The following is a 26,650-nucleotide window of genomic DNA, read 5'->3' as shown; positions in this document are numbered from 1 at the left end:
TCGTAGCCGGCTGTATTAACCTCTCAATTTGGCCAGTGGGGTGGGGATGAAACTGAAGCAGAACCTTCCTGCAGTATCGCAAGAACCCAAGGAAGCTGTCATTCACCCCACTCTTAGGGAAGGAGTGAGTTCCTGGTGAGGGCAACTCTTTCTAACTGGGAGGTTCTTTCTTGGCCCTGAACAATGCCTGCTTGGGAAGGGGGTGGTGGCAGGGAATGATGTGGGCAAAATGAATTTGTTTTTTCTTCTCTCTTTGTGTGATGATTCCCAGGTGTTTTTGTTGTTGTTGTTCCACAGTGTTACTAACAGTTCCTAAGTGGACTCCAGATGTCTCCCAGAGCTGTTTTTGTTCAGGAAGAGTGTCCAGTCATTAATCTTTGTAGGGAGATTAGAAAGCTGGGTTCTCCTATGTCACTATATATTAATTTTTGGTTGGGTTTTCCTTGCATTGTGTGGACTTTCTCTAGTTGCAGCAAGCAGGGGTTGCTTTTCTTTCCAGTTCGAGGGCTTCTTATTGTGGTGGCTTCTCTTGTTGTGGAGCAGGGCCCTAGGGCGCTAGGCCTTCAGTAGTTGTAGCAAACGGGCTTAGTTGCTCTGCAGTATGTGGAATCTTCCCTGACCAGGGGTCAAACCCACCTCTCCTGCATGGATAAGCAGATTCTTTACCACTGAGGAGAAACAAGAGAGGTGGGTTTGATCCTTGGATCAGGAAGATCTCGAGGCGAAGAAAATGGCAACCTACTCCAGTTTTCTGGCCTGGGAAATCCCATGGACAAAGGAGCCCAGTGGACTACAATCCACAGGGTCGCAAAGATTGGAACGTGATTTAGCGACTGAAACAACAAGCAAACAATACCAGGGAAGCCTCCTACGTCACTATTTATCCCATAACCTAATTTTCACTTTAGAATGGACCTATTAAGAAATGGAATTATTTTGCTTGGAGAAAAGGCTTCAAAGTGATTCAATAATATTTATGAAATCCATGTTTTTAATATTTATTTTATTCATAAAGGATTTCTGACAGAAAAGGCCAGTTATTGTCAATATTGTTGTGTGTGTATTATGAAATAAAATTGCATGAGGAAGAAGCCAGTTTGGAGTTTTAAGCCAGATTTTCCACTTTCCTCTTTCACCATCAAGAGGCTCTTTAGTTCCTCTTTGCTTTCTGCCATAAGGGTGGTATCATCTGCATATCTGGGGTTATTGATATTTCTCCCGGCAATCTTGATTCCAGCTTGTGCTTCATCTAGCCTGGCATTTTGCATTAAATACTCTGAATATAAGTTAAATAAGCAGGGTGAGAGCCTCGACATTCTCCTTTCCCAATTTGGAAACAGTCCATTGTTACATGCCAGGTTCTAACTGTTGCTTCTTGACCTGCATACAGGTTTCTCAGGAGGCAGGTCAGGTGGTCTGGTATTCCCATCTATTTAAGAATTTTCCAGTTTGTTGTGATCCACACAGTCAAAGGGTTTAGCATAGTCAATGAAGCAGAAGTAGATGTTTCTCTGGAATGCTCTTGCTTTTTCTATAATCCAACAGATGTTGGCAATTTGATCTCTGGTTCCTCGGCCTTTTCTAAATCCAGCTTGTACATCTGGAAGTTCTCGGTTCACATACTATTGAAGCCTAACTTGGACAATTTTGAGCATGACCTTGCTAGCATGTGAAATGAGTGCAATTGTGAAGTAGTTTGAACATCCTTTGGCATTGCCTTTCTTTGGGATTGGAATGAAAACTGACCTTTTCCAGTCCTGTGGCCACTGCTGAGTTTTCCAAATTTGCTGGCATATTGAGTGCAGCACTTTCACAGCATTATCTTTCAGGATTTGAAATAGCTCAGCTGGAATTCCATCACCTCCACTAGCTTTGTTTGTAGTGATTCTTCCTAAGGCCCACTTGACTTCACACTCCAGGATGTCTGGCTCTAGGTGAGTGATCACACCATCATGTTTATCCAGGTCATTAAGCTCTTTTTTGTATAGTTCTTCTGTATATTCTTGCCACCTCTTCTTTTTCTATATTTTTTTTAGTATCAGGGCAATATTTTTTTAAAATAATAATCATGCAAAAGAATCCTGAATATCAAAACTCTAAAGGACAAGATCAGTATGTTACAGTTTCTCCGGGTCTGTTTATCTTAATAACAGGTCTATTGAGCTGTAACTCACAGACCATACAATTAACCCATTTAAAGTGTAGACTGTAGTGGTTTTTAGTCTATTCACTGAGTTGTGGAACTGTCACCATAATCAATTTTAAAACACTTCATCACCCTTTAAATAAGCCCTGTACCATTAAGAGTCACTCCCCATTTCCCCCTAATCTCCCCAGTCTTAGACAACCATCAATTTACTTTCTGTCTCTATGGATTGAATTTGCTTATTCTGGGCTTTTCTTATAAATGGAATCATTCAATATGTAGTCATTGGTGATTAACTTCTTTCACTTGGCATAATGTTTCCACCTCTTCCTAATATCTTCTCCTTCTGTTAGGTCCATACTATTTCTGTCCTTTATTGAGCCCATCTTTGCATGAAATGTTCCCTTGGTATCTCTAATTTTCTTGAAGAGATCTCTAGTCTTTCCAGTTCTATTGTTTTCCTCTATTTCTTTGCATTGGTCACTGAGGAAGGCTTCCTTATCTCTCCTTTCTATTCTTTGGAACTCTGCATTCAAATTGGTATATCTTTCCTTTTCTCCTTTGCCTTTTGCTTCTCTTCTTTTCACAGCTACTTGTAAGGCCTCCTCAGACAACCATTTTGCCTTTTTGCATTTCTTTTTCTTGAGGAATGTTTTGATCACTGCCTCCTGTACAGTGTTACGAACCTCCATCCATAGTTCTTCAGACACTTTATCAGATCTAATCCCTTGAATCTATTTGTCAATTCTACTGTATAATAATAAAGGATTTGATTTAGGTCATACCTGAATGGTCTAGTGGTTTTCCCTACTTTTTTCAATTTAAGTCTGAATTTGGCAATAAGGAGTTCATGAGCTGAGCCCCAGTCAGCTCCCGGTCTTGTTTTTGCTGACTGTATAGAGCTTCTCCATCTTTGGCTGCAAAGAATATAATCAATCTGATTTCAGTATTGACCATCTGGTGATGTCCATGTGTAGAGTCTTCTCTTGTGTTGTTGGAAGAGGCTGTTTGCTATGACCAGTGCATTCTCTTGGCAAAAATATGACCCGTAGAGTTTTCTAAATACTAGGCAAAAGATCAACCAGGTAGCCTGAGATTCTTTAAAAACTATAGTCTTTATTATCCTGTGGTGATGGTTGGGAAATAAAATAGCCTCAGGAATTGGATATTCCAGTTAATAATTAATACCAACAGATTTGCAATGTTCAAGGAATTGGGATACTTTATAAAGTAGAAGAGGAAATTCAGTCCTGATATATACTATTTTATGGACAAAACGAGGTACCAAGAAAGATTATAATACATAAATAGTGGACTCTCTGAGTTTATTTTCTTGATCTTACTCTGAGAACTATTAGCTGTCTGACTTTGGGAAATGGTCCAAAATATTACATTCTGAAACTTCATCTTTCAGAGAATACTACTAAAATCTGATTTATATTTTTAAAAAATGAGGCTCAAAAATCTTAAGTTTTAGAATTACATGAGAATATTAAGTAATCACCAAGTTTACCATTATATTAGATCACTTGCTTGCTAAACACTGCTTCCTCTTTCCAGTCATGCAATTCCCAATTAAGTAACAATAAAAATCACTAGCTTTCACATAAAAAAAGTGAAACATCCCTCTTGCACATCAGATGGAGGGAAATTCAGGGCAGAAGGAATGAACCACCTTTATCTTTCCTGAGATTCCAGAGGAAATTTCAGATCTCCTTGCATTTGTTGATAAGAAAAAAGAATCATGCTTCTAAACATCTCCCAGGAATAGCTAATGTGCCTGTATTGGCTGAAAATCACCAGAGCATACAATTCACATAGTAATTCTTCCATATGTAGCTAATGAAGTTCAGCAGACCTCTCTGATGATCCTGTTTTTCGGTTGGGGGCTCAGCAGCACCCACCCATGGCTAAAATAGTAAAGTCAAGTATCTCCGTTGTCAGCTTCCTGGTGCATTTATTACTTGGTGTTCCATTCTTCTAGGGCCACTGTGCCTGTTACTTGACAGATCAAGGCAACAGCGGGTTTGACCACATCCAACTCACAATGTAATTAGACTGTCAACCTCCTTTTAAGAATATGAGTTTTTGCACCTTTTTCCTTTGTAGAAACCATTCAGCAAATTTTACTTTCCATGTGCTCGGTAGAAAAATGCATTTTAAGAAGTCTTCCTCTTTAAGATATTGTATATCAAAGAATGTGGAGATGGGAAGAGGGGAAAAAAAACGAAACATCACTAGATGATACCGGCATTAATTAGAAGGAGTGAAACAAAATAGGGAATATTACAATAAAATAGAGTGATTTTTTTCCTTGCTTTAAAAAAAAAAAAGAGTAAATGTTTTCAATGATTGCCATTTGGCCCTGAGTTTCCATTACTCTCTGTATCCATGTCCTCTGCAATGTGGCTTCACGGTATCTTCCAGCAAGAGCAGGAATCTATTCACTCACCCCTTAAACCTCGGCTATCCTTATGACTTGGCACTGACCAGTGGAATGCAGTGAAATTGATGTGTGAGTTCCAGAGTCTAGGCCTCAAGAAACCTGGCCTGCTTCTCTGTTCTCTTTTGCCCTTCTGCCTTTTCCATGGCAGTATGCCCAGGCTAGCTTGCTCAAAGGTCAAGTGTGGAGAACAGAGCAGATCCAGCCTAGTAGTGCCAGCCAAGATACCAGACATACAAGAGCCCAAGACTAACAAAACTACTAACTGTGAATGTATAAGTGAGCCCAGCTTAAATCAACAGAATCACCCAAATGACCTCTAGATGCATAGAAAATAGTAAAAAGTTCTTGTTTTAAGCCTCTAACTTTAGAATAATTTGTTACATGACAAAGCTGCTGACTAGACAGGTCTAGGATGAGAGGTGATAATATACTTGTTGACACTGCATGAGAAATTTTTTCTGGGGATTACCATAAAGAACATGTTGGCTTTACTTTGAGTAAAAACACAATATCCTCTGAATTATCATGACTGATGTGGAGTTATACTTGCTTGGAAAATCCCTGGGATTATGGATCCCAAAGGTGTTGCCATGTAGAAAATACAAGTAGTTTATTTTAGACAGTTCTAACCCAATAGATAGCATCTTGTCCTGTCTATGCAGCAATAAGCTATCAGACAGTCTATCTGAAACAGAAGTAAAAACTGGGGATGAGGGCAGGAGGAAGTGTATGAGCCACCAAAATAGAACTAAAATCCACAAACAGTACATTTAACTCTGCCCAGGCCAATCTGAAATTCACTCAGAGCGTTTTCATACTTGCCATAACAAGCTTAGTGATCTTGGTCCCAAATCCATAGTTGAAGAGAAGTAGCAAGTTAGAAGAAGAGGGCGGCAGAGGATGAGATGGTTAGATAGCATCACTGACTGAGTGGACAAGAATTTGAGTAAACTCCGGGAGACAGTGAAGGACAGAGGAGCCTGGCGTGCTGCAGTTCATGGGGTTGCAAATAGTCAAACACGACTTAATGACAAAAAAAACTACAGGACAGAGTGGTATCAAGTGACATCTGAGAACCTAAAGAAAGAGCAAAGAAAGACATGCTACAGCAGAGTCAAAAACTCAGAAGCATAGCAATCTGGAGTCATGTAGTGTAGGGGAAAAGAGGTCCATATACCACAACAAAACATAAAGACATCATTGTATTGTATTTCCTTTTTTTGTACTGTATTTCTTCATTCATTCATTCATATTCAACACATGCTATATACACCGAGCGTTTTCCTCTGGTCATTGTACTGGCCGGAACCTAAAGGGTGGAGAATGTTAATTAGAACCTACAATTTGACACAGTATCCTGTGTGATGGCAGGGATGTTTTTACTGAAAAGTGTTAGTTGCTCAGTCGTGTCCGACTCTTGCGACCCCATGGACTGTAGCCCACCAGGCTCCTCTATCCATGGGATTCTGCAGGCAAGAATACTGGAGTGGGCTGCCATTCCTTTTACCAGGGGATCTTCCTAACCCAGGGATCGAACCCAGGTCTCCTGTGTTGCAGGCAAATTCTTTACTATCTGAGCCACCAAGGAAGCTCTACTCCATTCAAAACAAGAAAAAAAAAAAAGAGTTAAATCATGCTAGCCAGCACATGCACAATGGTTAAGATTTTTGTCTCTGATTAAAGGGTAGATTTTCACTTATCTGGAAAGTTCAGACATTGAAAATGACTCATTTCAGGGTGTTCCTAGATGGCTTAAGTTTTGCATTATTGCTATGTCCAAGTTATGTCTAATGTGGGTTTTGTATAGTTAGTGTATCCCTGTCCATTATAGGAATGTCCACATTTCTTGGAGAAAGACAAGGAAAACTTGTGTAGATTTTCCTTTAAAAAGTAAACTTTGTTTATAATTAAAGACAAAAATACAGAATTAGATTGCTTTCAAAGTGGGGAGGGGAAAACAAAGTTATGTGATATGTAAGACATTAAAAGAAGAAAAATAGTTTTATTCTTCTGAAAATAATGCCTTAAATCTTCTGCTGAAAATGAAAAAATACAGAATACACTAACAATTTTTTTTTTACTTTTCATTTTCTTTTACTGGTATTTAAAAACAAAATTAGTTATTTTCAGAAATGAGGAAGTTTTGACCTGCTGGATAAAGTTCTGCTGCAGGTGGTGTTGATTGCTTTCAGATGGCAGAGAATGGTAAGCTCTTCTCTGCTGCTGCTGCTGCTGCTGCTGCTGCTGCTGCTGCTGCTGCTAAGTCGATTCCGTCGTGTCCGACTCTGTGCGACCCCATAGATGGCAGCCCACCAGGCTCCCCTGTCCCTGGGATTCTCCAGGCAAGAACACTGGAGTGGGTAAGCTCTTCTCTAAGTGAAGATTAAACTGGGAAAATGAACCCAAAGCATGCCTAGCACTTAGGGAAAAAAACACGAAACTCACAAGTCACATGGAAAAGACAGATTCAACTACATAATAAAAATTTAGACACTTCCAGTTCGAGATGAACTGACCCTAAGCAATTTTCTTCCTCTTTCTTCCAAGACTTATAAAGCACATTTAAAAATAATAATAGTATAACAGGTGCAAAAAGAATAAAAGAGGGCCATCAAGGGATAAAAGATTTCAGTATATTCCTAGAAGCTGGGTAATTGGCAAGGAAGTGGTAATTCACGAACTGGGATGAAGAAAACCAAAACCAGAATTCTGTGAATAGGAGGCTAAAGCTCAGGAAGATGCCTACCTGTTCTGAAGGATGCCAGAGGGTTTCAATTCTGTTCAGTCACTCAGTTGTGTCCAGCTCTTTGTAACCCCATGGACTGCAGCATGCCAGGCCTCCCTGTCCATCACCAATTCCCAGAGCTTGCTCAAACTCATGTCCATCGAGTCGGTGATGCCATCCAACCACCTCATCCTCTGTCATCCCCTTCTCCTCCTGCCTTCAATCTTTCCCAGCATCAGGGTCTTTCCCAATGAGTCAGTTCTTCACATCAGGTGGCCAAAGTACTGAAGCTTCAGCATCAGTCCTTCCAGTGAATATTCAGGACTGCTAGAGGGTTTAGGGACATGGAAATATCAGGTATAAAGGAAGAGAATAGTGACAACTGTGACTAAAAAGAGTAGAACATCATCCAACTAATGAAAATCCCAGAAAGAGTGCAGAGATAGCAGGTGGGAGAAAAGCATCAAAGAGAGAAGATAATTTTTCTGAGCTAAATAACACAAGTTATCATGCTGATAGGATCCCACTGAATAACCAGTACATTGAAAGCCAATCCCCACATCTAGACACAGTGTTACAAAATTTCAAAATATCAGGTTAAAGCAAGATGGAAACAGCCTACACAAAGCACAATCAAACAAATCAAAACACAGCTAACCCATAATGTAGAAAGAAGCAAACAGTTTCTACCAACACTACAGACTTGAAGATCCTGAACTTCCATACCTCCTCATAGTTTTGCTACAAGTTATATTCAACTTGGAGTTCTATTTGGTCTCAGACTAGGTTCCCTTGAAAGCAGAGTTTAAAGCAAAGATTAAAGTGCAAGAGGTGTGCTCTGCCATCTGAGCCACCAGGGAAGTTGGGTCAAGTTAAACAAAGTATGCTTTTCATTTATTTCAGATGGGACTGAACCTTTAATTTGTGAAATCTGTTGATAACTCCAGATATTAATAGAGGGTGCCAAAACTGAATTGAGCTGTAGGACACCCAGCTGGTGTTAGAGAATTGGTCAGTGTGGGGCAAAATCCATCCATACATCTGGCAACCAGAAGTGAAATAGTGAGAGGAGAAAGACTTTCCTTTTCATCACCCTCCTCCCATCCCCCCAGCCTCTAACCCACGCTTTTGCACTGTATGGTCCAGCCTCAGTGACACGAGAGAAACAAGATGTCATGCTTTGTGTTGGGATATTTCATTGAAGTCTGGGGAGAAAGGAGCCACCCCACACAGATGGGGCTCTGACATGAGGGAAAGAAAGGAGACATTTGAGAGAATCAAGGAGGAAGCACACAGTTCATGTTCTATAAGCCAGTTGGTGTTCAGGCGCCCAGTCATGTCCAACTCTTTGCATCCCCATGGACTGCAGGATGCCAGGCCTCCCTGTCCCTCACCATCTCCCAGAGTTTGCCCAGGTTCCTATCCATTGCATTGGTGATGCCGTCCAGCCATCTCATCCTCTGATGTCCTCTTCTCCTTCTGCCCTCAATCTTTCCCAGCATCAGGGACTTTTCCAATTAGTTGACTGTTTGCATCAGACGACCAAAATACTGGAGCTTCAGCTTCAGCATCAGTCCTTCCAGTGAGTATTCAGGGTTGATTTCCTTTAAGATTGACTGGTTTGAAGAATTGAAATAGACACATGTACCCCAATGTTCATCACAGCACTGTTTATAATAGCCAGGACATGGAAGCAACCTAGATGTCCATCAGCAGACGAATGGATAAGAAAGCTGTGGTACATATACACAATGGAATATTACTCAGCCATTAAAAAGAAAGCATCTGAATCATTTCTAATGAGGTGGATGAAACTGGAGCCTCTTATACAGAGTGAAGTAAGCCAGAAAGAAAAAAGCCAATATAGTATACTAACACATATATATGGAATTTAGAAAGATGGTAACGATAACCCTATATACAAGACAGCAAAAGAGACACAGATGTATAGAACAGTCTTCTGGACTCTGTGGGAGAAGGATAGGGTGGGAAGATCTGAGAGAATAGCACTGAAACTTGTATATTATCATATGTGAAACAGATCGCCAGTCCAGGTTCGATGCACGAGACAGGGTGCTCAGGGCTGGTGCACTGGGATGACCCAGAGGGATGGGATGGGGAGGGAGGTGGGAGGGGGGGTTCAGGATGGGGAACACATGTAAATCCATGGTGGATTCATGTCAATGTATGACAAAAACCACTACAATATTGTAATCAGCCTCTAAAATAGATAAATTAAAAAAAAAAAGATTGACTGGTTTGATCTCTCTATAACCCAGCTAAACACTCAATTGTAAGGCAGAATAAAGACATTTTATGACTTCCATTTTTTTTCTTTTTCAAATCATTTGTTGATTATATAATGTATGTAAAGCTAAGTGTATAATGGACACTAATCTTAAGTGTACAACTCGAGCCATTTTTTACATATGTAGGCACCATGTAACACCACACAGATTGAGATCCAGAACATTTCTAGAAACCTGATTTCCCTCTTGCCCCTCGTCAGTCAATACCCTGACCCTTAGCGATAATCACTGTTCTGACTGCTAATATATACTTGTTTTTTGCAAGCTCTGAATTTCATATTCATAGAATCCTGTAGTATATGCAGTTTTGTGCCTTCTGTTCAAAAGTCTTCCTGTGAATCATTCATGTTGTGTGCAGCAGAAGTTTGTCCTTTTTTGTGGTGGTGTTACCTTCAGTTGTGTGATGCCACTAAAATTCATTTACCCATTCTTCCATTAATAAACATCTGGTTTGTTTCAGGTTTATTTCCAATTTTCAGTTATCATGAATAAAGCTGCTCTAAATATTTTTGTATATCTTTTGGTAGACATATGCATATATGTAGGAGTCAGATTCCTAGATCACAGAGTAGTGTTTGGTGTTTTGTTTTGTTTTTACAGATTTTTATTTATTTATTTTTATTTTTGGCCCTGGCTCGTGGCATGTGGGATCTTGTTCCTCGACCAGGGAACCAACCTGAGTCCCCTGCATTGGAAATGAGCACTCTTAACCACTGGACTGCCAGGGAAGTCCCTGAGTAGTGTATGTTTAGATTAATAGACACTTCCAGACTTTTCCAAAGTGGTTGTCCCAATTTATAATTTATAGTCCTGGACTTCCCTAGCAATCCAGTTGGCTAAGACTCCATGCTTCCATGGCAGTGGACACAGATTCGATCCCTGGTCAAGGAACTAAGAGCTCACATGCCATGAGGTGTGGCCAAAAAAAAGAAATAGAAAATATATAGTCCTACTAGCATACTATGAATGTATGATAATTAAGACAGTGTGGTATATTTTATAAAATAGGCTATATATTTTTCAAGTTTATATAGTCAAGTTAACATAAATGTATATAAATCATAAATATATATAAATCAAGTTAATATATATTCATGTAAACCAAATGTACTATTTCACTTAAGGGAGAGGTTGGTCTTTTCTATAAATGATACTAAGTGAAGTGAAATGAAGTCGCTCAGTCATGTCCGACTCTTTGCAACCCCATGGACTGTAGCCTACCAGGTTCCTCCATCCATGGGATTTTCCAGGCAAGAATACTGGAGTGGGTTGCCATTTCCTTCTCCAGGATAAATGATGCTAAAGCAATTACATATCCATATGAAATAATATAAACCTTGACTTCTATCTTACCAGAAAATTAGAGATTAGTATAGACTTAAGTGACCTAAATGCAAAATGTTACTAACAAAACATGTAGAATAAAATGTAGATTATCTTTATGATATGGGGGTAGGCAAAGGTTTTATAAACAGCATATAATTAGCATTAACCATAAAAGAAAAAAATTAAAAATCAGACTTTATAAAATTAGGAAATTTTGTTCATTGAAAAATATTAAGAAAGTGAAAAGATAAGTCACAGATGGGGAGAAGATAATTGAAATACATATATCCATAAAGGACTCATTTTTTAAGTATATAAAGAACTTGTACAGATCTATAATAGAGACAAAGATATTCAAAATGGACAAAACACTTCAACAGTCACTTCTCAACAAAATATATCTACATAGCCAATAGCCATGAAAAATTCTCAACTTCGTTAGTCATCAGGAAGATGCAAATTAAGATCACAAGGCAATACTACCTCATATGGACCAACGCAGCTAAAATTTTGAACTTTTGGTGTTAGGGTGGACGTAGGGCAATTAGGACTTTAAGACATTTTCATCTTTTTAGGTACACTAAAATTAGCCTCCCATTACTCTTTCTTGAGAAGTCACTTAAGGCTGTATTTTTTGAAAAATGAGGAAGTAATATAAAACAAACGAGGAAATAGGATCTAGAAAGCAGTGGTTCTAACCCAAGAGAGCAGAGAAAGAATATCGCAGGATTATGACTGTGGAATATTTCAGGCTGAGCAGGTATTTCAATCGAAGCTACAGGAAATAAATGAATGGGATGGAATACATAAAGTGATGGGCAGTTGGGTTTCTTGAGCATATGGGAAAAACATTTGATGGGAGCTTGGATAAAAAAAGAATCAATTCAGACATCACTCTAGGAATATCTTCTTTTTAGTAGCAAGGACATGACATTAGAGCCATAGAGAAGGAAAAATATACTAGCACAACTCAGCTCAAAATTAATAATAATAAATAATGAACCTGGAATGTTAGGTCCACTAATCAAGACAAATTGGAAGTGGTCAAACAGGAGATGGCAAGAGTGAACATTGACATTTTAGGAATCAGTGAACTAAAATGGACTGGAATGGGTAAATTTAACTCACATGACCATTATATCTACTGCTGTGGGCAAGAATCCCTTAGAAGAAATGGAGTAGCCATCATAGTCAACAAAAGAGTCCAAAATGCAGTACCTGGATGCAATCTCAAAAACAAGAGAATGATCTCTGTTTGTTTCCAAGGCAAACCATTCAATATCACAGTAATACAAGTCTATGCTCCTATCAGTAATACTGAAGAAGCTGAAGTTGAATGGTTCTATGAAGACTTAACACCCCAAAAAGACGTCCTTTTCATTATAGGGGACTGGAATGCAAAAGTAGGAAGTCAAGAAATACCTGGAGTAACAGGCAAATTTGGCCTTGGAGTACAGACTGAAGCAGGCCAAAGGCTAATAGAGTTTTGCCAAGAGAACGCACTGGTCATAACAAACACCCTCTTCCAACAACACAAGAGAAAACTCTACACATGGACATCACCAGATGGTCAACACCGAAATCAGATTGATTATATTCTTTGCAGCCAAAGATGGAGAAGCTCTATACAGTCAGCAAAAACAAGGCTGGGTGCTGACTGTGGCTCAGACCATGAACTCCTTATTGCCAAATTCAGACTGAAATTGAAGAAAGTAGGGAAAACAACTAGACCATTCAGGTATGACCTAAATTAAATTCCTTATGATTATACAATGGAAGTGAAAAATAGATTCAAGGAATTAGATCTGATAGAGTGCCTGAAGAACTATGGACAGAGGGTTCATGACATTGTACAGGAGACAGGGATCAAGACCATCCTTAAGAAAAAGAAATGCAAAAAGACAAAATGGTTGTCTGAGGAGACCTTACAAATAGCTGTGAGAAGAAGAGAAGCAAAAGGCAAAGGAGAAAAGGAAAGATATACCCATTTGAATGCAGGGTTCCAAAGAATATCAAGGAGAGATAAGAAAGCCTTCCTCAGTGATCAGTACAAAGAAATAGAGGAAAACAATAGAACTGGAAAGACTAGAGATCTCTTCAAGAAAATTAGAGATACCAAGGGAACATTTCATTCAAAGATGGGCACAATAAAGGACAGAAATGGTATGGACCTAACAGAAGAGGTGGCAAGAATACACAGAAGTATACAAAAAAGATCTTCATGACCCAGATAACCACGATGGTGTGATCACTCACCTAGAGCCAGACATCATGGAATGCGAAGTCAAGTGGTCCTTAGGAAGCATCACTATGAACAAAGCTAGTGGAGGTGATGGAATTCCAGTTGAGTGATTTCAAATCCTAAAAGATGATGCTATAAAAGTGCTGCACTCAATATGTCAGCAAATTTGGAAAACTCAGCAGTGGCCACAGGACTGGAAAAGGTCAGTTTTCATTCCAATCCCAAAGAAGGCAATGCCAAAGAATGCTCAAACTACTGCACAATTGCACTCATCTTTCACGCTAGCAAAGTAATGCTCAAAATTCTCCAAGCCAGGTTTCAACAGTACATGAACTGTGAATTTCCAGATGTTCAAGCTGGATTTAGAAAAGGCTGAGGAACCAGAGATCAAATTGCCAACATCTGTTGGATCATCAAAAAAGCAAGAGAGATCCTGAAAAACATCTATTTCTGCTTTATTGACTACACCAAAGCCTTTGACTGTGTAGATCACAACAAACTATGGAAAATTCTTAAAGAGATGGGAATACCAGACTACCTGACCTGCCTCTTTAGAAATCTGTATGCAGATCAAGAAGCAACTCTTAGAACTGGACATGGAACAACAGACTGGTTCCAAATTTGGAAAAGAGTACGTCAAGGCTGTATATTGTCACTCTGCTTATTTAACTTATATGCAGAGTACATCATGAGAAATGCTGGACTGGATGAAGCACAAGCTGAAATCAAGATTGCTGGGAGAAATATCAATAACCTCAGAGATGCAGATGACACCACACTTATGGCAGAATGCAAAGAAGAACTAAAAAGCCTCTTGATGAAAGTGAAAGAGGAGAGTGAAAAAGTTGGCTTAAAACTCAACATTCAGAAGACTAAGATCATGGCATCTGGTCACATTACTTCATGGCAAAAAGATGGGGAAACAATGGAAACAGTGAGAGAGTTTATTTTCTTGGGCTCCAAAATCACTGCAGATGGTGACTGCAGCCATGAAATTAAAAGATGCTTGCTCCTTGGAAGAAAGGCTATGACCAACCTAGACAGCATGGGCTGGTACACTGGGATGACCCAGAGGGATGGTACAGGGAGGGAGGTGGGAGGGGGGTTCAGGATGGGGAACACATGTACACCCGTGGCAGATTCATGTTGATGTATGGCAAAACCAATACAATATTGTAAAGTAGTTAGCCTACAATTAAAATAAATAAAATTTTAAAAAAAGCAGAGACATTACTTTGCCAACAAAGGTCCATCTAGTCAAAGGTTTGGTTTTTCCAGTAGTCATATACGGATGTGAGAGTTAGACTATAAAGAAAGCTGAGTGCAGAACTCATGTTTTTGAACTGTGGTGTTGGAGGAGACTCTTGAGAGTCCCTTAGACTGCAAGGAAATCCAACCAGTCCATCCTAAAGGAAATTCAGTTCAGTTCAGTTCAGTCGCTCAGTCGTGTCTGACTCTTTGCGACCCCATGAATCGCAGCACGCCAGGGCTCCCTGTCCATCACCAACTCCCAGAGTTCACTCAGACTCATGTCCATCGAGTCAGTGATGCCATCCAGCCATCTCATCCTCTGTCGTCCCCTTCTCCTCCTGCCCCCAATTCCTCCCAGCATCAGAGTCTTTTCCAATGAGTCAACTCTTCGCATGAGGTGGCCAAAGTACTGGAGTTTCAGCTTTAGCATCATTCCCTCCAAAGAAATCCCAGGGCTGATCTCCTTCAGAATGGACTGGTTGGATCTCCTTGCAGTCCAAGGGACTCTCAAGAGTCTTCTCCAACACCACAGTTCAAAAGCATCAATTCTTCAGCGCTCAGCTTTCTTCACCGTCCAACTCTCACATCCATACATGACCACTGGAAAAACCATAGCCTTGACTAGATGGACCTTTGTTGGCAAAGTAATGTCTCTGCTTTTCAATATGCTATCTAGGTTGGTCATACCTTTTCTTCCAAGGAGTAAGCGTCTTTTAATTTCATGGCTGTAGTCACCATCTGCAGTGATTTTGGAGCCCCCCAAAATAAAGTCTGACACTGTTTCCACTGTTTCCCCATCTATTTCCCATGAAGTGATGGGACCAGATGCCCTGATCTTCGTTTTCTGAATGTTGAGCTTTAAGTCAACTTTTTCACTCTCCTCTTTCACTTTCATCAAGAGGCTTTTTAGTTCCTCTTCACTTTCTGCCATAAAGGTGGTATCATCTGCATCTCTGAGGTTATTGATATTTCTCCCGGCAATCTTGATTCCAGCTTGTGCTTCTTCCAGCCCAGAGTTTCTCATGATGTACTCTGCATATAAGTTAAATAAGCAGGGTGACAATATACAGCCTTGACGAACTCCTTTTCCTATTTGGAACCAGTCTGTTGTTCCATGTCCAGTTCTAACTGTTGCTTCCTGACCTGCATATAGGTTTCTCAAGAGGCAGGTCAGGTGGTCTGGTATTCCCATCTCTTTCAGAATTTTCCACAGTTTATTGTGATCCACACAGCCAAAGGCTTTGGCATAGTCAATAAAGCAGAAATAGATGTTTTTCTGGAACTCTATTTCTTTTTCCATGATCCAGCGGATGTTGACAATTTTATCTCTGGTTCCTCTGCCTTTTCTAAAACCAGCTTGAACATCTGGAAGTTCACGGTTCACGTATTGCTCAAGCCTGGCTTAGAGAATTTTGAGCATTACTTTACTATCGTGTGAGATGAGTGCAATTGTGCGGTAGTTTGAGCATTCTTTGGCATTGCCTTTCTTTGGGATTGGAATGAAAACTGACCTTTTCCAGTCCTGTGGCCACTGCTGAGTTTTCCAAATTTGCTGGCATATTGAGTGCAGCACTTTCACAGCATCATCTTTCAGGATTTGAAATAGCTCAACTGGAATTCCATCACCTCCACTAGCTTTGTTCGTAGTGATACTTTCTAAGGCCCACTTCACTTCACATTCCAGGATGTCTGGCTCTAGGTGAGTGATCACACCATCATGATTATCTTGGTCATGAAGATCTTTTTTGTACAGTTCTTTCTGTGTATTCTTGCCGCCTCCTGTTAATATCTTCTGCTCTGTTATACAGTGGAAGTGAAAAATAGATTTAAGGGACTAGATCTGATAGATAGAGTCCCTGATGAACTATGGAAGGAGTTTTGTGACATTGTACAGGAGGCAGTGATCAAGACCATCCCCATGGAAAAGAAATGCAAAAAAGCAAAATGGCTGTCTGAGGAGGCCTTACAAATAGCTTTGAAAAGAAGAGAAGCGAAAAGCAAAGGAGAAAAGGAAAGATATAAGCATATGAATGCAGAGTTCCAAAGAATAGCAAGAAGAAAAAGCCTTCCTCAGCAATCAACGCAAAGAAATAGAGAAAAACAACAGAATGGGAAAGACTAGAGATCTCTTCAAGAAAATTAGAGATAAAGGAAATTAGTCCTGAATATTCATTGGAAGGACTGATGTTGAAGTTGAAACTCCAATATTTTGGCCACCTGCTATGAAGAATTCACTCATTTGAAAAGACCCTGTTGCTGGGAAAGATTGAAGGTGGGAGGAGAAGGGGATGACAGAGGATAAGATGGTTAGATGGTGTCACCGACTCAATGGACATGAGTTTGAGTAAGCTCTGGGAGTTGGTGATGGACAGGGAAGCCTGGTGTGCTGCAGTCCATGGGGTCGCAAAAAGTCGGACATGACTGAGTGACTGAACTTAACTGAATGATCTCTATTATCACAATATCATAATGTCATAATAATGTAAATGTTTATTGGTTTTCTGATTTCAGAATTATTATAAGCCTACATCATTTTATTGCATTTTCTTTTATTGTGCTTTACAGATACTGTATTTTTTTACATATTGAAGGTTTGTGGCAACCCTGTGTGGAGCAAGTCTATCGGCACCATTTTTCCAACAGCATTATTTTTAATGAAGGTATGTACGTTGTTTTCTTAGACATAATGCTATTTGCACATATATTAGACTATCATATAATGTAAAGAAAACTCCTATATGCACTGCTGCTGCCGCTAAGTCACTTCAGTTGTGTCCGACTCTGTGCAACCCCGTAGACGGCAGCCCACCAGGCTCCGCCGTCCCTGGGATTCTCCAGGCAAGAACACTGGAGTGGGTTGCCATTTCCTTCTCCAATGCATGAAAGTGAAAAGTGAAAGTGAAGTCACTCAGTCATGTCCAACTCTTAGCGACCCCATGGACTGCAGCCTTGCAGGCTCCTCCATCCATGGGATTTTCCAGGCAAGAATACTGCAGTGGGGTGCCATTGCCTTCTCTGCCTATATGCACTGGGAAACCCCAAAATGTGTGTGACTACCTTTATTGAGATATTCACTTTATTGAGGTGGTCTAGAACTGAAAGATCTCTGAGGTATGCTTGTAGACAAATCACAAAAGAGTTAGGCATGTATAAACAGGTTTGAAATTATGTGCACCAAAATCTTGCTATGTTAATCTGAGGAAGTAAGAGGGGCTTGGGGTTGGTGAAAGGCTGTTCTCACTTTTATTCCATGTTGTGTTATGCTGTGTTGTGTTATTTTTTGGATATTTTGATCAGATTTCACATGATCAGATTCATGCATAGATTTTGTTTATAAAACAGCCTATTCTAAGTTTTGGTGGGAAACATAATTCTGGTCAGCCCATCTTACATCTTTCCTCTTTTGAAAACTTTTCAAGGCTTTAGAGCCCTGACTTTGTAACATGACTTAAAAGGGACTGTGTTTACTTCTTTGGCTTCACTTCTTTACTTCTTGATTTTGTACCTAATAATATTGATATTATGAGGGCTTCCCCTGTGGCTTAGATGGTAAAGAATCCACCTGCCAGTGCAGGAGACCCAAGTTTGATCCCTGGGCCAGGAAGACCCCCTGGAGAAGGGAATGGCAACCCACTCCAGTATTCTTACCTGGAGAATCCCATGCACAGAGGGGCCTGGGGGCCTATAGTACACAGTGTCACAAAGAGCCGGACACCACCGAGTGACTAAACAATACAACAAACAACATTATACCTAATATTGGGTGGGCTGGAAAGTGCCATCCTGCCATATGCCTACAAGTCATACTGGGTACTTGTGAAGAACACGACTATTTCATGGTCCTTTTTGTGTACAAAATACACTCAACCTTTGCCTAAGGCTGACAACCCCAGGGTTCTTCCTTCCTGTCACAGTATTAAGCTCAAAGTCCAGGTATGTTGGTTGATACCCAGGAGTTACTGTCATTTCTACCTGCAAGCCAGTCAATTCTCAGTTAGCAGCCAGGAGCTCATTGCCAGCATTGTTTTCCAACTTTCCCTCCTAGATCTACAGGTTTAATAGATACAGGATTTTCTTCCCAAGGGACTGCGAACAACATTTTAACACTTTGATTGCTATGTCAAACTCATTTATTTTAGGTTTGCTTATGCTATGCCCTACTTTCTATCTCAATTTCTATGTCAGTAGTTAGTATTAGACTCTGCTGAAGTAACAAACAACACCCATGTCTCAACAGCTTAAAGCACTAAAAGTTTACCTCTTGCTATACTACATGACCATTGCATGTTGGCTGGGGGTGACTGGAGACTCTGTTCAACATTGTCCTATGTGGACCCAGGCTGGTCAGGCTCCATCTTCTTGCTCCTGTGTGCTACAGGTGCTATATGCTTCATTTCATTCAATCCTCGCAATTATTCCTGCTTTTCAGATAAGGAAATTGAGACATAAAGATATCTAAGAAACAAGGCAGTTAGGATTTCAGTCTGATTGGTTTGTCTCCCACCAAACTTAGCTACTACCCTTCATGCTGTTTCTTCATAGAATAGTGATGAAGGATCAAGGTAAATGGATGAAGAGACTGACGTTCACTGGGATGAAGGGGGGCAGTTTAAATTCAAAAGATGATCTTGGAAGAATTCTTTTTTAAATGTATTTATTTATATATTTTGGCTATGCTGGGTCTTCATTGCTACACACAGGCTTTCTCTAGTTGCAGCGAGCAGGGGCTACTCTTGGTTGCCGTGTGCAGGCTTCTCTTGTTATGGAGCACACAAGCTTCAGTAGTTGTGGCATGCAGGCTTAGCTGCTCTACAGCATCGAACTTATGTCTCTGCATTGGCCAGCGGGTTCTTAACCACTGGACCCCCAGAGGAGTCCTTGGAAGAGAATTCTGCTTTCAAATCCAGAAGTTTAATTAGTGACAATATATAAGAGCAAAATTGGGTTATGATGTTAAAAAAAGAGTTAACAATTGAGTGAGAATAAAGTGCATCTATTTTAGTAATTTCATTTACTTTGACAAGATACTTAAGATATAATCCTAGAATACAGTGTGGTTTTGTACCAGATCTAGGGCCACTGTGAATCCTGGAGTACCTGTGATTATCTGGGGAGCTTGGATGTGAGAGGCAAATGGCCGTGGAAAGGGTTGGTGTTGCTTGAAGCCCTAGGAGTCCTGTGGATGGTCAACCTAACTGAAGCAGCATTCTGGGTGGAAAAGAGCCACCCTGAATCGAGAAATCTATGTTCCTCTTACAGACTTGTGACGTGTTTGCTCGTCTCCCACTGTGGGATTGAGAATTCAGCTGTTTACTGTCTAGTAGAACTCGTAGAAGTGCAAAACTGAGAACAGACATAGAGAACAGCCATGTATTGAGGCTGGATATGAAAATTGTCTCTGGACTTCTGTGGCAATCCAGCAGTTAAGACTCCGCACTTCCACTGCAGGGGCGCGGGTTCAATCCCTCTTTGGGGAACTAAGATCCCAAAAGCTACGTGGCCTGAAGTGAAGTGAAAGTCACTCAGTTGGAGCCGACTCTTTACGACCCCATGAACTATACAGTCCATGGAATTCTCAGCCAGAATACTGGAATGGGTAGCCTTTCCCTTCTCCAGGGGCTCTTCCCAATCCAGGGATTGAACCAGGGTCTCCTGCATTGCAGGCGGATTCTTTACCAGCTGAGCCACAAGTGAAGCCCAAGAACACTGGAGTAAGAGGCTATCCCTTCTCCAGGAGATCTTCCCAACCCAGGAATCAAACCAGGGTCTCCTGCATTGCAGGCAGTTTCTTTACCAACTGAGCTTTCAGGGAAGCCAACCCGAAAATAAATGAATAAATATTTTTTTTTTTAAAAAAGAAGGAAAATTGTCTCTAACAGTCCATGATATCAGTGACACTGTGAGGTAAGCGGTGACTGTCACCATAGCTGCAGCCAAAAGGGTTGCCATCCACCTCCTCAGTGCATGACTGAGTTGATCACAGCCTTCTCCTTGCGAAACTCTCCTCACTGGACTTTCCAGGACCCCACCCTCTTCTGACTCTGCTGTCATTTTCTTCTGACTCTGCTGTCCGTTCCCCAAGCCTTCCGTCTCCAGTGCACAACGACTCCATTTGCTTACCCAGAACCTCCACTTACCCAGTCACCTGCCGCTGACTTTTCTCTTTCTCACAGAACAGGCAGCTCATTTTCAAGTCCTGTCCACCCTACCTTCAGAACGTGTCCAGCATCTGACCTCCATGGCTGCTCGTCACCTCTGCCTTGACTATCCTAGTCTGGGCTGTCGTCATCTATCACCTGCACTATCACAGTGGCCCTGCTGTCGGGGCTCTTGGCTTCTGTCCCTGCCCGCCTACCGTTCACTCTCAACACAGGAGCCACAGGGATCACTCCCTCCTCTGCTCAGAAACTTCAGAGCAGCAACATCTCACGCAGATATGGTCCCATATGATCAAGTCCCCTGGCACCTATTTGGTTTTATTTCCCATTACCTCCCTCCTTTTCTCACTCAGCTCCAGCCACACTGGCCCTTTTCTTGTTTTAATATTTATTTATTTATTTGCCATGCAGGATCTTTAGTTGTGGCATGTGGCATCTATTCCCTGGCCTGGGATTGAACCCAGGCTCCCTACGTTGGGAGGGTGGAGTCTTAGCCACTGGACCTCCACGGAAGTCCCTCACACTGGCCACTTTGTCCCTCAAACATACCAAGCCTGGTTTCACCTCAGGATCGTCATGCTTATGATTCCTTCTGCCTGGAAGATACCTTCTGTCACAATTCTGTGTGACTCACTCCCTCATCTCCTTTCGACCTCAGATGGAATGTCACCTTTACGAGAGAGGTCTGCTCTGACTGTTGTGTCTAAAACAGCAGACTTGACACTGTCCCCTCCCTCCCTGAGTCACGCCCTCCCAGTGTTACTGCTTACTTCTTATGACTTCTCTATAGTACTTTCTACCCTCTGAACATACCTGCTTATTGTCTGTCTCTCCACTAGAATGTAAGCTCCAGGAGGGAAGAGTTTTGTTCATTTCTTTCCCAAAAGCCCAGAATGGGGTGTCTGGCACATGATGAAAACTTAAGTAACTGCTAACTGCATAAATTACTGACCTTACACTGTTCTGTGTATGGAAGAGTCTAGAGAAGGAAAGTAGGTCTTGGGAGTTTGGCAAGAGGTGGCCTGGAAGGGCCACTGAGAAGTACAAATGAGACCCAACTGAGAGGTAGTGAAAGAAGCAGATCAGTCACTGCCTCCTGTCTCTACTACTTATACTCAGAGGCCTGGGAAATGCGAATTCCAGTGTGATAGGTTTAGAGGTTGACTTATTTTAACCATATGAACAAATTACATATGTTTTATGGGAAAAGCTGGAAATCTCTGAATATCCATCTTGGATAAGTGATCAAAGGCAGCAGGGAGCCATGGTTTTTCATCTCAGGGAGAACAGACTTTGGAGCTTAGACTTCAGGACACAATCAATGGCATCCTTCTGTCCCCTGGTGGCAGCACAGCTAAACTGCACAGGGAGACAGATGCCTTGAAGAAAAAGAAAAGGCAAAACAAAGACGTCAAGCAAAGGTTGCAGCTCTCAAAGCCTGTACCCACCAGAAGTACGTGCACATGGGTGTGTTTGCCTGGGAGTAAGATCTCTAAGTGATTTTCCTTTCCGAAATCTGATCATGCTTCCTTACTCACGTGACTCCAGCATCCCAGGGGACCAGTTTTCATGAAATACATTACCCCAACAGCTAGGTTTGGATATAAAACACACCCCTTAATCCAGGCCCTGGACAACCTCCTCTCATAACCATCTGCCGAACGTGTTTGTAGAAAGGATTTCTCTTGTGGCTGGGAGGTTGACAAAGGCAACCTCAAAGTCCCCTCCAGCTCTAGGTTTCAGTGACTTCACAATGAGCCCTTGTCACTCCATTCCCTTGTCTGGAGTGGGAGACTGGCCAGCCCTAAGTTTTCTGCTTCAGACTCTCCCTTGCTGGAGGCATCTCCATTCCCCTTGAAATCGTCACTGCTTGCATCTTACTTCTGCCTAGCAACATGCTCCTTTTTACAGTTTTTTTAAAATTTTTTGGCCACACCATGTGGCATTTGGGATCCTAGTTCCCCAATCAGGAATGGAACCTGCACCCCCTGCAGTGGAAGCAGAGTCTTAACCACTGGACTGTCAGGGAAGTCCCTAAGCAACACATTTCTTATTCTTGATTTTGTGTAACTAGAGATCTTATCTTTAAACTGTGTCGTGAATGTAGTGGACTCCCAAAGTTAGTGGTTCTCTCTAACATGCATATGGATTGCCAGAGGAGAATGTTAGAAATGGAGAATTTCAATTCTTCCCCATGTCACTCTCCACCTCTGATTCAGAACATCAAGCAGGGAGCCTGGGTATTTTCCTTTTAGCTGGCACTTCCAGTCTTCCCTGGTGGCTCAGAGGTTAAAGCGTCTGCCTGGAATGCAGGAGACCCAGGTTCGATACCTGGGTCAGGAAGATCCCCTGGAGAAGGCAATGGCAACCCACTCTAGTACTCTTGCCTGGAGAATCCCATGGAGGGAGGAGCCTGGTAGGCTACAGTCCATGGGGTTGCAAGAGTCTGTCACGACAGAGTGACTTCACTTTTACTTTCTTTCACTTTCCAGTCTTCCCACTGTAGGTGGTCTATGGACGACCTTTGGGAGATACTGGAAAAAATGGTAACAGAAGAGAACAGAGTTCTAAGGCCCCTCCTCTGACACTGCCCTGAACCATTAAAAGGAAAGTGTCAAGCAGTTTGTAAATATCATACGTAGAATTGGATTTTCTCAGAAGATATGTCCTGTAGGCTGACGTGGAGAAGAATATGATCCAGTGTTGCCAAGGCTACTGGCCTCAGCCGCTGATCACTCTCCTGTCTTTCTGGCTTCTGGGTCATGGCCAGCTTTAAGCCAAACTTCCTGCTTGAACCTGCTCCCTTGTTTGGTGCCAGTCTTGGCTGGATTTTCTATTTATCCCATCTTAATTCTGTAAAGTCCTATAACATATTATGAAGGGGCAAAGTACCAGAGAAGCTTCTGGACAGATGCAAACGGTTGATTTAGCATCAAATATATATTAGATGAATAGACTGTTGCTTAGCTGCCGTCTATGGGGTCGCACAGAGTCGGACACGACTGAAGTGACTTAGCAGCAGCAGAGAGGAGCTGCGGAGAAGGCAATGGCACCCCACTCCAGTACTCTTGCCTGGAAAATCCCATGGACAGAGGAGCCTGGTGGGCTGCAGTCCATGGGGTCGCTAAGAGTCGGACACGACTGAGCGACTTCACTTCACTTTTCACTTGGGTTTTTTATTCTGTGATACTAAAGGCCCTAACCTGCCCTCTTCATTTTATAGATGAATCAAGTACAGTTTAGAATGGTGAAATGATTACTTCAAGATCATGTAGGCAACTGGAGTTAGAGCCAAAACTAAAATGGAGGCTTGTTTCTCCCAGTCAAGTGCCATTGCTGACTCTAGAGAGGCAAGGCTACAGGCCTTAATGAAGCTGATCCCAGTGAGTGGTGCTCTGTGTGATTTTTTTAAAAAATGTTAATCGTAACTCATTTTATTTTTGGCTGTGCTCAGTCTTCATGGCTGCACAGTCTCTTTTCTAGTTGCAGCAAGCGGGGGCTGCTCTTCGTTGGGTGCATGGGCTCTCGTTGCAGTGGCTTCTCCTGTGAAGCACAGTCTCTAGCCATGTGGGCTTCAGTAGTTGCGGCTCACAGACTCCAGAGCACAGCCTCAGTAGTTATGGTGCGTGGGCTTAGCTGCCCTGCAGCATCTGGGATCTTCCTGGATCGAGGATCAAACCCGTGTCCCTTGCATTGGCAGGCAGATTCTTAACCACTGAAATACCAGGGAAATCCACTCTATATGATTTTAGATACTTTAACAAACCTTATTCAGGTCAACCAGTGAGAAACAAAATCCCATGGCATCCTTAGATTTTCTCTCTTCTTGGCTCCCTAGATCTACCAGTCATGAGTTCCAGATAATTCAAGCTCCACTGTATTTCTTACATTTACACATTACCTTCCTACTTCCACAGCACTTGCTGTCCTGAACACTTGCTGTTCAGGACAGTCATCCAGAAGAAAACCTACTGCAAGTTCTCTGAAGCACACACGCACACACACACACAAATACACATAATTATAAATAAAGAGCTGGGCAAGTATGATACCCTGAGCATGACAAAAAGAGCAGGCCCAGTGTGTATGATTTTTGTGCTTTGTTGGGGGAGCTATACTGCAATTCACAATGAATTCCATTTTAGAATGGATCTTTTTAAGGGCTGGCACAGCATCTCTTTAGCTATATGTGTATATGTTGTATATTTATACATGGCAGAGGGAATTCTCTCCCATGTACAGATATATGTGCTTGCTGTTTTCCAGAGTCTTAACTCTGTTCTCTCTCCTGAAGACAAATGACAAAAGAAATACAATCTATTAAGAATTAAAAGGTACTCATCTTATAACCAGTACTCTTGCCTGGAAAATCCCATGGGCACAGGAGCCTGGTAGGCTGCAGTCCATGAGGTCGCTAGGAGTCAGACACAACTGAGCGACTTCACTTTCACTTTTCACTTTCATGCATTGGAGAAGGAAATGGCAACCCACTCCAGTGTTCTTGCCTGGAGAATCCCAGGGACAGGGGAGCCTGGTGGGCTGCCATCTCTGGGGTCGCACAGAGTCGGACACGACTGAAGTGACTTAGCAGCAGCAGCAGCAGCAGCAGCATCTTATAACCCCAGAGAAGGCAATGGCAACCCACTCCAGTACTCTTGCCTGGAAAATCCCATGGGTGGAGGAGCCTGGTAGGCTGCCATCCATGGAGTCGCTAACAGTCGGACACGACTGAGCAACTTCACTTTCGCTTTTCACTTTCATGCACTGGAGAAGGAAATGGCAGCCCACTCCAGTGTTCTTGCCTGGAGAATCCCAAGGACGGCGGAGCCTGGTGGGCTGCCATCTATGGGGTTGCACTGAGTTGGACATGACTGAAGTGACTTAGCAGCAGCAGCAGCAGCATCTTATAACCCAATAATTGCACTTTTAAAGTGTTTGAGAAGCATTCACACATGGACACAAGGAGGTTTGAGCAAAGGTATTCATGCCAGCATTGTCTGTAAGAGTGGAACACTGGAAACCACCTAATGTCCACCAATACGAAATGGAATAAACTATGGCCTGTCCATACTATATGATACAATATATCAGCTAAACTCAACAAGGTGACTCTATATATGTTGACATTAAAAAAAAAAAGAAATCCCAAAGGCATACTGTTGCCTAAAAGGAGCAATATGCAGAAGAATATGCATTATATACAATAATACATGCATATATGTATATAAATGTGAAAAGAAACAGAATCATATACATCAAAATAGCAATAATTATTAGCTCCTATTACACTTGGGAGTGGATGGCAGGATAGGAGATCAAAAGAGGACAAGATGGAGAGCAAGGGGCTTTTAAGCTTTTGTTATGTGGAAAAGCTTGGTGTAAAACAGTGCATTCACGTACTGTGTAATTTAAAATAAGTTTTTCAAAGTAATGTATGATTGTTTCTAACCACATAATACATAAAGTGACATGTGATACTTCCCTTTTCTTCCCCATAATTTCTCTCTTCCCCTATTGGTCGGCATTTCAGTTGTTTTCTTCTTCTTTTTTTTTTTTAATTAGCTTTTACAAACAGTATTGCAAGGAAACTTTTTGTTTTTATCCATTTATGTTATTATTTCTGTGATATAGATCTTAAGAATTGTGATCATGGAACATAACACTTAAAAAATTGATAGATGCTGCTGAAGTACCCTCCAAAAAGAGCATACCGATAATTCATAGAACAGTAGTTCTGTGGTAACTCGCTAGATCATATTATCATAATTGCAACAGTAATAGCTGCTTCCAGACATACTGCATTGGCCTTAAGGCCAGACAATAGCTGACTTAGTTTCCTTCCCCTTGCCTGTTGACCACTGGTGGAACAATCACAGAGCCTGCCGCATCAGCCTAATGGTGGAGGAGACTGGGATAGTATGGGAGGGGAAGGTAGAGGCTGGTAGACCATGAAACTGACACAAATTAATGACCCATGGGCCACATTAACCCACAGGCATGTTTTCTTTGGCCTGTACAATGTTAGGCTACACAGTGCTTAAAAATAT

General features: G+C 41.6%; 1 long non-coding RNA gene and 1 other non-coding gene across 2 annotated transcripts; both read left to right on the top strand.

Annotated features, from left to right (window-relative positions):
- The first annotated feature begins 30 nt into the window (after nt 1-30).
- LOC129639820 (uncharacterized) lies at nt 31-21,307 on the top strand. Its single transcript, XR_008708621.1, has 3 exons — nt 31-135; nt 17,011-17,105; nt 20,619-21,307. It is a non-coding gene; the product is annotated as an uncharacterized LOC129639820 (long non-coding RNA).
- A 1,567-nt stretch (nt 21,308-22,874) lies between these two features.
- Nucleotides 22,875-22,947, top strand: TRNAS-GGA (transfer RNA serine (anticodon GGA)). Its single transcript has one exon. It is a non-coding gene; the product is annotated as a tRNA-Ser (tRNA).
- Nucleotides 22,948-26,650: the final 3,703 nt, after the last annotated feature.

This window comes from Bubalus kerabau, chromosome X (genome assembly GCF_029407905.1).
Source record: "Bubalus kerabau isolate K-KA32 ecotype Philippines breed swamp buffalo chromosome X, PCC_UOA_SB_1v2, whole genome shotgun sequence".
Classification (NCBI taxonomy): Eukaryota; Metazoa; Chordata; class Mammalia; order Artiodactyla; family Bovidae; genus Bubalus; species Bubalus kerabau.
Note: the sequence above shows the minus strand (reverse complement) of the source record. Positions and strands in the feature narration are given on the sequence as shown.